The sequence below is a fragment of the Copadichromis virginalis genome, linkage group LG1 (assembly GCF_057382275.1).
Source record: "Copadichromis virginalis isolate Kocher_CV1m ecotype Utaka linkage group LG1, C_Virginalis_male_GT1.1, whole genome shotgun sequence".
Classification (NCBI taxonomy): domain Eukaryota; kingdom Metazoa; phylum Chordata; class Actinopteri; order Cichliformes; family Cichlidae; genus Copadichromis; species Copadichromis virginalis.
This window is the reverse complement of record NC_140618.1, coordinates 33126913-33140755: the sequence shown is the minus strand read 5'-3', so window position 1 is coordinate 33140755 and position 13843 is coordinate 33126913. Positions and strand designations below refer to the sequence as shown.

General features: G+C 41.5%; 1 long non-coding RNA gene across 2 annotated transcripts; it reads right to left on the bottom strand.

Moving 5' to 3' along the window:
• Positions 1-10715: 10715 nt before the first annotated feature.
• On the bottom strand, positions 10716-11805 carry LOC146719094 (uncharacterized). 2 transcript variants are annotated; one of them, XR_014919990.1, is made up of 3 exons: positions 11430-11805; positions 11233-11344; positions 10716-11152 (listed from the first exon to the last, which is right to left on the bottom strand). It is a non-coding gene; the product is annotated as an uncharacterized LOC146719094 (long non-coding RNA). The 2 variants fall into 2 exon arrangements; XR_014919986.1 differs by having other exon boundaries at positions 10716-11344.
• Between the last annotated feature and the right edge of the window lie 2038 nt (positions 11806-13843).

Here is a 13843-nt window from a genome sequence, read left to right as displayed (position 1 = left end):
AGGAAGCGCTGCCTAATTAGGCGATGTAAAAGCCCAAAAATGTGATACAGTGCCTTAGAATTGTTACACTGTCACACAACTACTCTATTTAGATCTCTATTTGTAAGTCACTTGTCTGAATCAGCTTGTGACCTTTCAGCGCTTGGTATCTCCGTCATATCCGTCACAGCCTAATCAAACCAAATAAAGCACTGATGCATATAATACAGTTCAACGACTCTCAAGACATCTAAGGAACGGTATTATTGACTCAGGACTAGACTTAACAGACCAGCTGAGCATCCTGTAGTTGAGCGAAGACTGCTGTTATGAGACAGAGAAAGAGAGCATAGTCTGAGAAAAGCATGCTGTGTGAGATATTTACACACCTGTATGACATGCAGATATAACCACTGGTGGTGTTTGGGTTGTTATCCTGTGATTTTTGTTGTAGCCTATTCCTACTATATGTGAGTTCATTGAAATGATAAAAAAATCAATGAATTATGATAATCGTTACCATCATTTAGCCCAAGGACGTGTGTCCACAAGCTACGTGACAGCACAAGTTTACACTGCTGCTGCTGCAAGCCACTGAACCAACATCCATGATTATTTGCTGCCACCTACTGTTCTCAACGATAAATGCCACGTTGTGTGCATTATATGTGAAAATTAACAGTGGGTTTTAAGAGCTTTAATACTGCTGATTGTAACTACGCTGCTTTCAAGCAGCGGCCTTAGTGATTTCATTTTGGACATTGTGTTAAAACACCTCATTCTTGTTTCTTCTGCTGTTCAATGCTGTTGTCTATTCTTACCTACTTATATACAGTCTATGATTCAAATATTAATATTCACAGATTTTTCTTGTCCTGTTTAGAGCAAAACAAGATCTAGTATATGTGCCTATCTATACTGATATGGAATGCAGTGAAATATCCTGTAGATTTAAAACGTAAAAGCAACAGAAGTAGTATTTCAAAACCAACACCTGAGCATTTGACTCCTAAAATGGGGCAGAGCGGTGGTTCCACCAACCTTCAGATTGACAGACAGCACACTCTTTCTCCTAAGCCAGAGCTGCCCTTGTTATCCAGGAGTGTGTGCATTTTTAAATTTCACATTTTGACCCAGATGTTTCAGCATGTAGTAGTCTACAATTACTTCACGGTTAAGTGATTTTTGCTTCGAGTATCAAGCTTAAGAGTGCATTATTTGCTTCATTTTGTTGAAGTATTTATGATTCCCATGGTATAAAAAAAGCCTAAAAATGCAATCTTAGCTTTGTATCACTTTTCTAATACACTCTGCCTTCGCCTCTTCCTTCCCATCAGCCTCAGGGCAGTCTTCATTTTCACTTTGCAAAATAACACATTCTTATAATTTCACCCTCAGATGAGCCAAGCTACGGCTGTCAGGGAAGGTGATGTAGGTACAGAGCATGTGAGAGTGGTTAAGTTAATGTCTCTTGTCTAGATGAAGGCACAAGAGGGATCAATGGCAAGGCGTAGAGATTCAGTATCTTCAGTCTTCAGTGGACACTCCATTTCTGGCACAAAACACCTGTAAAAGATGGTCGATTTAGGAGGTGACCCGACAACTTCAGCCTGTCAAACATAGTAATGGAGCAGTATGTTTAAAAAAAAAATCTAATTAAGCATGCACTCAGTACCCTAAGAATTATTATGGTAGTTAAACACAGTGATAGTTGTATATCATATTATATCACTTCAAACAGAGATGATCCAGTAATGCTGCACTAATGAATTAGACTAACTATTCACTTTAGCTAAAGTGAATAGTTAGCTAAAGAGTTGGGATGCTGTGTAAGACATAAATAAAGCTAAAATACAAAGGTTTGGACACTGTTTTGCATGTTTCCCTACTGTAGGGGTCTCTGCAAGCATACAGAGGGGGTACTCTGAGAGGGTACAAGATGACAACTTTGGAATTCTACTAGAAACAGTCGATCATATTTGTTGGTCAAAGCTGAATTCAGGGCAAACTACGCTAAATTAGCGTTTTTAGCTAGCAGCTGCAATAAGCATAAAAGTTACCTTACGGCTGTCATTTGTTAACATGACGCTTGTTCTTATACATGTAATACATTTATTACCAACCTGAGAGTTTATCCGCTGGTCATTCGACATGACGAATGACTTCTGAAGTCTTAATTCAGCTCAAGACGCTGTAGATTCCCGTCGGTAACACTTTCGGTCCGCTAGTAAAACGTAGTTCTATTAATCTGCGCTTGATGTAAGTTCCAAAAAACTGAATTTTGGAACTGAAATTGAATTTTAGAACTGAAACTGAATGGTGAGAAGTGAAACTGAAATTATTCGAGAGCTGAATTTTTAAAGGATAAAATGCAGTTTCAAAGCAAATCAATTCATTTTCAAAATATAAAATTCAATTTCAATTTAGTGATGATCATTTTCAAACCATAAATTCAATTTCAAATTGGACTAATTCAAATTCAGTTCTCAAAAGCATTTATTCAAGTTACAATTCAGATTCAATCAGAGCAATTCAAATTCAAATTTAACTTATTCAAATTCAGTTTCTGATGGCACAGATTTCTGCCCATATCAGGCACCCTATAATAATGGTAAATAACGCAATTGCATTGATAATTGTGAAAGTTTTAAGTAAGTGGCCACATGTACTTGTGTGTGTGAAACTGTAACACCGTAATTACAGCACCTTGGTTGAATAGGACTAATAGCAGCATATTAAAATGTATTAGATGACAAGTGGTTTATGATACTGTATGTACAATGACATAAAATGTAATAGCCATTTTCTGTTAGTATTTCTTTGATGTTCTGAAATATTATACAGCAGTCTAACGGTCTTGTAGGATATACTGGGTGGTTTTGTAATCCGTGAAAACATTCATGACAGTATACACAGGTATGTTGGTGTGCTGGCTAATGATGTATCCTCACTAGCAAAAGCTAAATAAATGCATCATTTTTTTTAAAATTGAGAAGCAGTGTTATTGAAGCATTTTAAAATGATATGTCATCAGCCTGAAGTCCACTGGCTTCCTCTAAATGCTTACTTCAAGGCCTCCTGGTTGAAGACTTCTGGTCCAAAATTGGCTGAAGTGAAGCCTAACACTACTTAACGTTAGTGTTGCTCAGTTTTCAGATGAAACTGTCATTGGTGTAAATGATTGCTTGGAAAAACCTTTGGTTGCCATTATATAAGCTCACATCTTACAGCTCATTTGCAGAGGGACCTGCTGCTGCTTCATGCTCTCTGGCTGTTTCTAAAATTAAGGGCCACACGTGTCCAGGGGCATTGGTGTGTCACGGTGTTGTGCTAGGTCATCTAGATATACTGTTACTGATCTGACACTGGCTCAGTGCCTTTTACAGCTGCTCAAAGCTAAATCATTCTTAATCTCTCGTCTTCTGCTTGCCTGCTTACCTTTCTTCAAAAAAACCAAACACTTTCCCTGATTTTTTTTCCTTGGGGAATGACACAGAGTATTCACAGAATAATATAAAGTTGTGTCTTCTGTAATTGCATATTGAGTCAAAATATTAGTCAAAGTAAACTCCGCTTACAAGATTGGAACAAGTTTTTCATCAGACTCAATTGTTGTTCTTGTGACATTACCAATAAGTTTGATGTGTCACATGGCCCTCTTCCAATCCGGTCGTTAAGTGATGACGTGAGGAATCCTACTAAAGTAGTCTGCGTTTAATATGGCTTTTGTGTTGTTAACATGTTTAATGTTATGTATTTTCTTCTATTTAATCTCAAAAAGCTCCTAAAACAGTCAGTGATCACTGTTGACCTCCCTCGGCTTTTATTACCGTTAATCATTTATTTAAGCTCAGTTTTTAAAACCTTAGGATGTAACTACAGCCCAGCCCATGCAGCAGTATATGAATGACTAACCTCGTATTGTGGATGGATTATCTCAGTTGTTCTCCTGGCTGAAGTTTGGTCCTTTTACAGCATCCTGCTATGCGATTACATTTGTTCCTGAGCACCGAGAACACTCACGTTAACTTTTATCGAGTGGAAAAAAAGTTAGCTTGTTTATGTTATGCTAACATAGCTGTGTCACTAGCAGTCACGTAGCACATCATTATATACCAGCTAGCCAAACTTCAGTAACCCTACAAACGTCACTGCTGTTTAGTTTTCTGTCTTCATTTATGTTGGAAGTGATAACAGAGCTGTACGTTTTAAATTGTTTCCAAAACCCCGCAGTCAGGACATGCTATATTGTATTTAGATAGAAGCTAGCAAGCTAACTTCCTGCTAACTTCTAACTCCGTTAAATGTCATAAATTCCGTTTTCATGGATGCCTGGATGTTAAACTCAATTGTTACACCTGGTAGAGCAGAACGCTGATCATTTTATTAAAGATGAAAGACTTTAGACAGTTTTTCAACTCTCAGTAATGCCATTGTGATCGTTTGATATATGGACCTGTAGCGGAGTTTAGGCCCAGACACGGCTAGTGACGTCAGACTTAACGACCGGATTGAAAAAACAAAAGTTGTATCCAAGATGGCCGACTTCTAAATGGCCACCATGGTCACCACCAATGTTCCCTCAAATTTTTCATGTGTCTGAGCGAACACACAAACTCCCTGAGCGATCCCTTGGACCACTGTGAGTGACATCAGACGTGTGCACTGTGGTGATGCCAGCATCGAATCCATCCAAGTTTTTTTGTATGAAAAGTGCTTTATAAATAAAGATTGAAGTTACATGGTTTATTAAAATCAAATCAAATTACAGGAGTTACATTTATGTTAGACTACGTTTAATTAACTACTTTAGCCCACTTACAATGAAAATGTAAAAAAAATCTAGTCATTGACATGTTAAAACTATTGGAAGTAAAAATAACTTGAACTCCAATTTCGAAAACACAACTTTCTTTCTTTTTTCTTTTTGTAAAGCTCTGACTTGTATTATGAGTATGAGTCTGTGGTCTGGGAGAGAGTCCTGGAGCTCTCTGTCTGCAAAATACCGTATATAATGACCAATGTTGGGCAATTAATTATATAGTTACTTCATCAAAAAAGTAACTGAGTTTAGCAAACAAAGTTTTTTGCAGCTATTTTTTTAAATGCAGCCAATGCATTTTTAAATAAACATTTCAAACTATTTACAGAACAATCAGCTGTTCTGCATCAAATTTGATGCCACACAAATTATTTGTGCCACTCCAAAAAATAATTTCTGTCCACTATGAGATAAAGGAGAACAACAGCCTGATACCTGCAGGCCTGACAACAGGAGATGTATCACTGCTGTTACACCTGTAACATTCAGCAGTCGCCTCATTGTTCTGACACACACAACAAAACTATTGACTACACTACACACTAACTACACAAGATTTGTGCTAAACGTCTGAAATCTCTCACATCTCAAAACACCGCCATCACTCCTAAAACTTCCCCCCGTTTCTTAACAACTAGATGCCAAGTTGTTGACATATCATTTTTTAATTGGTCGACATTGTACTTTTTTGGACGAATAAGAAAGGGGCAGCGGGGGAGAGGGGGCGTGGTTGTTGTTGCTCACAGGCGGAGAGAGCTTCCGAGCTTTTTTTCTTATAAAACGCCGCTTTTATCGTTTCTTCCCACAGTAAATATAAACAACGATAGTATTCAGGAAGAAAACCAAACATTGCATTTCTTTTTATCACAACTCTGGTTTTACTTGGCCTATCAACACAATTTAAAGACTGTTATAAAGTCCACACTTTTCCCCTCAATTATTCCATCTGTCCTGCTCACATCTCCAGTGGTTGTACACGTTGTCATTACAGTTTTTTCTGAATGCTTAAACCCTAACTGTGATTCCTGTAGCACAATCTCTAAAACTATTCAGACTTATAGCAAAACCATTCACTGAGTTTGCAAAACTAAAAGCACAAAAACTGCTTTGCACTCAGTTTGCAATTTTGTAACACACACTTTGCAAAACTGTAGGCACAATTCACTGCACAACACTCAATTACCAAATTTCCAACACACTCCTAGCAAAAGTATACACATGTATGGCTATCATTAACACTAATTTGCCAACTGTCTGGCACACTTTCACATGTGAAAACTTTTTTAGATAATTAGTTCACTTTGCAATCAGCCTAAGCACTATAATCCAGGTAAGCTGTGTGTGCGGAGTACAATGGAGGGAGCAGAAAGAGTGAGAAGTAGAGGAGGCCAAAGAAGAGGACGTGGAGGTGAAGAAGTAGGACGAAGAGGACGACAAGGACAAGGAGGAGCAAGAGGAAGAAGAGGAGGGGAGAGAGGAAGATGAGGAGGGGGGAGAGGAAGGGTAGGAACAGTAAGAAATAGAATTGCTGATGACATCAGAGCTACAATACCCTGAGGGTAGCTGGCCAACGGGTCCAGCCTAACTCGAGCCGCTACACTGTAGCAAGTACCATAAGGACATCTTGAAATGAGAATCGGTTAGTACAGTCACTTCGCACAAAGATTTGTAGCACTGCCATATGCCAATGAGAAACACACCAATACCATTGATGTAAAAATACTGAAATTGTTACTTTACAGAATTGCTAGATGACCAGATGCTGGGGCAGAGGAAGCATGTTCACTGCAGACCAAGTAACCCATATAGTCATTATGGCGATTGCAAATAATCCTATACTTGGAAATAAACACTTGTGTTTGTTTTGATGTGTTTGAATAAACACCAGTACTTGAAGTTTGGATCCCTCTATGCTTATGGATCTATGACAGAAGTATGAGCTCAAACTGACATGGCCTACCTTGTGCACAGAGAAAGCAAAAGCCAGATGTGTTTTGTATTCATACCATCAGTGTGCAGTTGGCGCATTGTGTGCTTAGTAGATGATGGCTTGTGTGTACTGTTTGATACGGAAACACCATTTTTACAAAGGTGTGAAGAGTTAATCCAGCTGTGTTTGCTTTTGCAAGAGAACTACAATGTTTTGATTATTGGGTGACAGGTTTTCTTATTTGTGTGAAGAGTTTTGCAAAATTAGCCAATAGTTACAAAAAATGTGCTTAAGCAATCAGAAAAAACTGTAACGTGGCTTCACTCCACATCAGCCACGCCGCTTTGCCAGCTAAAACACCGGTGTCGGCACATAAGGACGCTGTCATAGCCTGTCAACGACGGTGATTGGCTGCGTATATACCACTGTGAATCGCATTATTGGCTGGACTATGGGATAAGGTGGCATCGTTCTAATCCCACACGGGAGCAACCAGTCACTGACTAACACTGCAAAATAGAATTGTTAAAGTATTAATTTTAATTTCAATTCAGGTTAGATTTTATTTTGTGCACAACGCAGATTTTTTGTGCGCAGAGACCGTGCCAGGGAACATTGTCTATAAACCAATGTTTTTAAGGTTAACTCTTAAACATTTAACTCTAATCATCCATTGGAGCGCAAATTAGGTGGCATCGGGTCACTGCAACAAAGCGTGAACACATAGACAGCAGGTAGAGAAGCTGAAGAACATTATATTAAAGAAACCCTGAATACATGTGGTTATCCCAGATAGGCATTTATCAAAGGCGGGAAGATGCCTGAAGAATTCTCCGGGTGAGAGAAGAAGGACAGTCGCTGCCTAAATGAAAAACACTGGTGATCCTTAATGTGTAACGAGTATAGGTACAGCAGGGACACAGTTTTTCTGTGTTGTGATCTACCATCATATATGCTGTGTGTTCTGTCTGCCAGTGTAAGTTATTTGGATTCTTAGTTTTGTTCTGTTTGAGTTCAGCATTAAAGCTGTTCGAGTTCACGTTTGTGTCCGGAGTCTGCACTTTGGGTCCTCTATTTCACCGCTCCTGCCTGCACACAGCCTTCACATGACAACAAGTGCACCACACTGCTAAGTGTGTTTTGTGTTTAGAGTTTTGGTAAATGGGAGACTGAGATTTGCAAATGGTGTCCTAACCAGATGAATAGTGTTTAGATTTTGGCAACTGTGGGATTGATTTGATGAAAGAGTTTTCATAGTTGACAGTTTAGTTTTTACAATGGGGTTTAGTGTTTTAACAGTTCAGAAAAACTGTAATACACCTGGGCCCTATTTCAGGAAGCCGGTTTAGAAAACTCAGAGTGAAAAACGATACGCAGGGTTGAGTAACCCCGAACTGTCCAACTCGGAATATTCGGTTTCAGAAAGGCTGATAACAATTAGTTCAGTCAACGCGGAGTTGCTTTAACCCCAAGTGAAGCGCGCGGACGAGGATACATAAGGCCCTGATAAGCGGAGCACAGATTAAGCGAGTCACCATGGAGACGGAGGGAAAGAAGGCGCGGTCAATGTATGTCACAGCGCTTGAGGCCGAAATTCTGATGGCAGCATATGCCGATAACATACAAATTCCGCGGAAAAAAGTAACACAGCCACAGCTGCAAAAGAAAGGGAGCATGCATGGCAAAACATAGCCGACAGAGTCAATGCGTGAGTGTTAATTTAAACATTGATCTAGGGATTTCCACCCATTTAACACGTTATTTTATCATATTGTGGCGGACCACCAGGTGGCTCCACTCACACACAAGTTGAAAGGAAGTGTGGGGGTGGAGATTTTGGCGCTGACTATATGTGAAGTTCTGTCAGTTAATAAAGTTGTTGGAGTGAGACACTGAGACCTCTCCTGTCGTTGTTACATACCTCCACATTGGTGACCCCTGTAGTGAACATGCTAAGGCTCGACGACGAAGCCAGCTCTGGCCTGGAAGCATCGGCGGCCGCCGGACCTTCACCTCCGCCGATGGCTGCGTTTGCTGTGGCGCTTAAATTGCCGGATTTTTGGCTTCACGATCCTCCTTCATGGTTCATGCACGTAGAAGCTCAGTTTGCTCTTCGTGGAGTTTCAGCCGACGACACTAAATACCACCATGTGGTGGCCTCACTTGACCCGCTGTCAACCCGCCGTGTGATGACTCTCCTCCGGGATCCCCCAGCCCAGGGCAAGTACGCCGCCCTCAAGGGGCTGCTGCTGCGGCGTTACTCCCTCTCTGATGCTGAGCGGGCCGAGAAACTCCTTTCCATCGCGGGCCTGGGCGACGGCACCGCCCTCGAGCTCATGGAGAGCATGCTGTCCTTGCTGGGCGCGGAGGACGGAGGATTTCTCTTCACCCACCTCTTTCTTCGACAGCTGCCGGCTCCAGTGCGCGCTGGCCTTGCCAACTCCCCGCTATTGGCCACGAAGGATTACCGCTCCCTTGCGGAAGAGGCGGATCGCATCCTCCTGGCTACCAGGACTTTCGGCGTCCAGACGGTTATTCAGGACCCACCAGCGTTTTCCCCCTCCCCCTCACCGATGCTCCACGGGCCCTCCGACTCGTCCACTGTGGCAGGAATCGCTGCACGGCGGCACCGCGGAAAGGGGCTTTGTTTTTATCACCAGCGTTTTGGAGCGAAGGCACGGCGCTGCCTCCCGCCTTGCAGTTTCCAGACCCAGGGAAACGGGCATGTCAGCGCTCTGTAGCAGCCGCGACCGCTGGCAACAAGGAAAGGCTGCTTTTCTTAGAGGACTCACGCTCGGGGAGGCGTTTCCTGGTGGACTCCGGCTCACAGAAGAGCCTTCTTCCCCCGGCTGGCTCGGACAGGCTAGCTGAGGGTTGCGGGCCATTGCTAACAGCGGCTAATGGCTCTCCCATCAAAACCTTCGGTGAAAGGTTGGTGACTGTTTGCTTTCACGACCGTGACTTTCAGTGGAACTTTGTTGTTGCTGCTAGCTCTGTGCCTATAATAGGCGCTGATTTGTTATTTTATACATTTTATTTTGTGATGTGATGTGAGCGCAGGTGCAACCCAACAGGCCCCAAACGTGCCTGGCAGCAAGTAAAAATGAAATATAAAAATATAGTCCAAACAGGTAAGGTGTAATTGTATTATGAGCCACAGTGCTTGGTCAATTTGTCCCATGTAAATCAATTGCAGTTAGAGGCTACATTAATTTCCTTTCTGTAAGCACTTATTGAAATTATCTGAGCACATTACAAGTACATATTTGCTTACTCTGTATGCTCAAATGTGGCCCGTTATAGCCAACAGAAAAAAAGCAGAGGCCCGAAAAACAGGTGGGGGTCCTCCACCACCACTACACAGAGGCTGAGCAGTTGGCCCTCAGCCAAAACAGTGGGCGCCCTGTGGCCGAAGGCATCTCTGCGGGGACATCCTCTGAGTCAATAACCCCGCAAGACACAAGTGCCGACATAAGGGGTAAATTCAAAATAATACATGATGTGCATACATCCTTTCTTCACAGTCACCTTTGCAGTGCCACTCATTCATCTGATAAACTCTTCACCATAATGGATTATTTTGTAGTGAAGTAATTTTCCGACTGATTTTGCCTTCCCTCAGTCTTGGTTGTCTTTGAGAGCATAATGACAATGAAGTGTAAGGTGCTTGGTATGTTTGTTAATTGCCATTTGGTCCCTTGTAAGTTTAAGTGACCTGTATAAACCTCATATTCTATCAGTTGATGGTGATGGTGTACTGCATCTGGTGCAGCCTCCTGTTGAGCCAGACCAACATGCAGTTGTGAGTAATACTCCACAGATTATATGAGTTTACAGTAGAACAGCAATGTTGTTTATTTCTTTACTACAGGAAAATAATGAAGAAACATTGACAGCTGTTACAGAGGAGGAAGCAACAGAGACACTTTATGAGGTTTACATCTTTTAATACTTTGTGTACAGGAAACACAGGTGACCAATAAAGCCAGTTGAACAAAAAATCTGTTTATTCTTCTTTCAACATGTTGAGGTGATGGGTCAAAAGAAATGATTGTGACATATGGTGTCTCTGACTGCGCTTCCATCTTGTATGTCCGTGGGAGGGTCAGGATGTTCATGGTTTGGATCACTGCTGATGTCTGGTTCAGAAGGACAGTGTTCTCCTCTAATTGTGGCAATGTTGTGAAGAATCACACATGCCACAATAATGTCACATGCCCTTTCTGGGGTGACCCTGAGTCTTTGCAGGCACTGGAACCGGGCCTTAAGCATTCCGATAGTCATTTCAATTCTGGCTCTTGTCCTGCAATTAGCCAGATTATATCGCTGCTGTGGGCCCGGTTCAGGGTCAGGGTAAGGGGTAAGCAAATAGGGTAAACATGGATACCCCCTATCACCAAGCAAGTAGCCAGTGAACTCTCCTAAGACAGAAGGATACACTTCAGTTCAAATGTCCCTGAAGCAATTGGTCTTTATATATTTTAAAGTATTCTCAACTCACCATGTCCAAATTTTGTGCTCAGTGTACATTCACGGAATATTTGTGAGTCATGGACAGAGTCTGGCCGCTTGGCTTCCACATTTGTGATAATGTTGGCAGCATCATATATGATCTTCACAGTGCAGAGAACACAAATTAGCATCCATTACTATAATGAAATGATTTGTTAGTTTGAAATGCTACAGGGAACTATGTACCTGTACATTAATGCTGTGGAAAGACTTCCTGTTCACATAGTCTCCTTCATTTACTGAAGGAGCAATGATTGGAATGTGAGTGCCATCTGTACAGCCAATCACGCCTGGGAACCGTGAAAATAAATGTACAATTTAAGTAGTAGTTCAAGTATCACCACATCATAAATTAAGTTTTGGTCATCCTGATACCTGCAATTTTGTGGCATCCCTCTTTGATAAATCTTGTGGGTCTATGACCGGGGAACACAAACGAGTACAGGAGACGTTTCAGTGCAACTGTAACATTCCTGACTGCCCGACAGACTGTAGCCTTGGAAACGTGCTCAGCGTCACCAATATTATACAGAAAGCTCCCGTTTGCAAAAAACCGAAGTGCAATACAGATAATACGTAATGAACTGAGAGCATGTCCGCGATGTGTCACATGTGTAATATATGGCCTGAGGATGTTATTCACATAACTTATAGATTGTGCTGAGAAACGGTAACGTTCGCACAGAAAATCATCAGGAAATGATAAAATGTCCAAACGCGCTCTAATCACTCTCTCCCGGCGGTGAGCTCTGCGGAGAATTTGGGCTTCACGATCTACTGGCTCTTCAAGGAAGTGGCACGCCATGTCCGACACTTCCTACTGTCAGGTTTCCGACAAAGAGGCGGGGACAGTCAGGGTTAGTTGTAGTAAACCTGCTAGGGGGCAGGTTAGCTTCACGGCGTGTGTCGTCATAGTGACTCACTCAGGCTTCAGCTGAACTCGCTTTGTGAAACCGAAAACCCAGAGTTTTCGTTAACTCAGGGTATACTTACTCAGTTTTTCCACTAAACCGGCTTCCTGAAACAGGGCCCTGTGCTTTTCCCAGCAACTGAGGCCTTTACCCTGCACAGTTTAAGCTATGATAAAGCACTGACCTTATAAATCCTGACCACCAGATGGCACAAAATCCACATTTTAGCTGGGAGCTGGCCACTCACAGGGGAAAGGCCCCATTCAACAAGAACAACAACAACAACAACAACAACAACAACAATAATAATAATAATAATAATAATAAAATTTTATTGGTCAGGCAAATATATCATATATCAGGGGTGTCAAACTCAAATACAAAGTGGGCCAAAATTCAAAACTGGAACAAAGTCGTGGGCTAACATTTATATTCATTGAAAAAATATCTTCCTCCAGATATAAGAATGAATCTTTTCTTATGGACTCAAACACGTTTTGCTGAAAAACTGAATATGGAACAAGCAAAGCTTAATACTAAACAATATATATATTAGCTGTATAATACCAGTAGGCCAGCTCTGATAATAATTTGGTATGGCTTCGTGGGCCAAATGTAATTAGGCTGTGGGCCAAATTTGGCCCGCGGGCCAGAGTTTGACACCTATGTCATATATCAAACATGCTTCCAAACTAATGAAATTTTTTGCATTCTTCACATCAGGTCAAAATGTACTGTAAAATGTAACTTTTTTTTAAAGTCACTGGCACTGTGGAAATGGATCTACACCAACACTTTAGAAACTTTAGTAGAACTTCTAACAGCTTATTTACAGCTTGAAATACGTGTATGACATTTATTACACACAGATTCAGTGAGCCCAATCCAAAGAGGAAGTCTGGAAGTCCATCATTTTGAATGTAAAATGGCATTTTGGCACAGTTTTAGTGTTTTCCAGGCATCGCTGGTTTACACATTCGCCTGCAAAGTGAGAGGTCACTGGTTAAATTCCATTTGGTTACTTCAGGAACTTGTTGGGGTTACTTCAGAAAGGGACATCTTGGTCAAAGCCATGTTTGTGGTGGAATTTTGATCATTTACCACTGGACATAAGATTTTCATCTCTAAAAGTGTACTTTGTCCAGTCTGTCCCAAACTTCACGTTTGATGACAGTCTGGCGATGACTACATGCCCATATCTGGTCACACATGGTGCCACAGTTCTCATATAACATTTTAATCAAGACTACCCCACTGTAATTGAAGTATTTCTTGCAAAACAATCATAACCAAACAAAACCTTTCCTGTACTGTAAATGAACAGTAGGACAAAAAGATTACTAGCCATTGTAGAAAGCACAATGAATGTTTTTGTTTACATCATTGGAACGAGGAAAAATCCCCCCACCACAAAAACAGAAATACTCATGAAAGCAACCTGTAGTGCAAACACGAGGGCTGAATTTATTACTTCCTGCACTAGAAACCTGCCGATGTTACTGATATGAATAGATCACCAGTCTTATTATTTCCTGTTGAGATGTTGCAGCAGAAAATACAGCCTGCCCGCAGCACAGAGGCCTCCACGCAGCACACGTGAGAGTCATCAAGGAAGGCAACACACAAGTGTAACAGGTAATGACTCAGGTCCAGTGAGAGTCTGAACACAGGAACTCACCTGACAGGAAT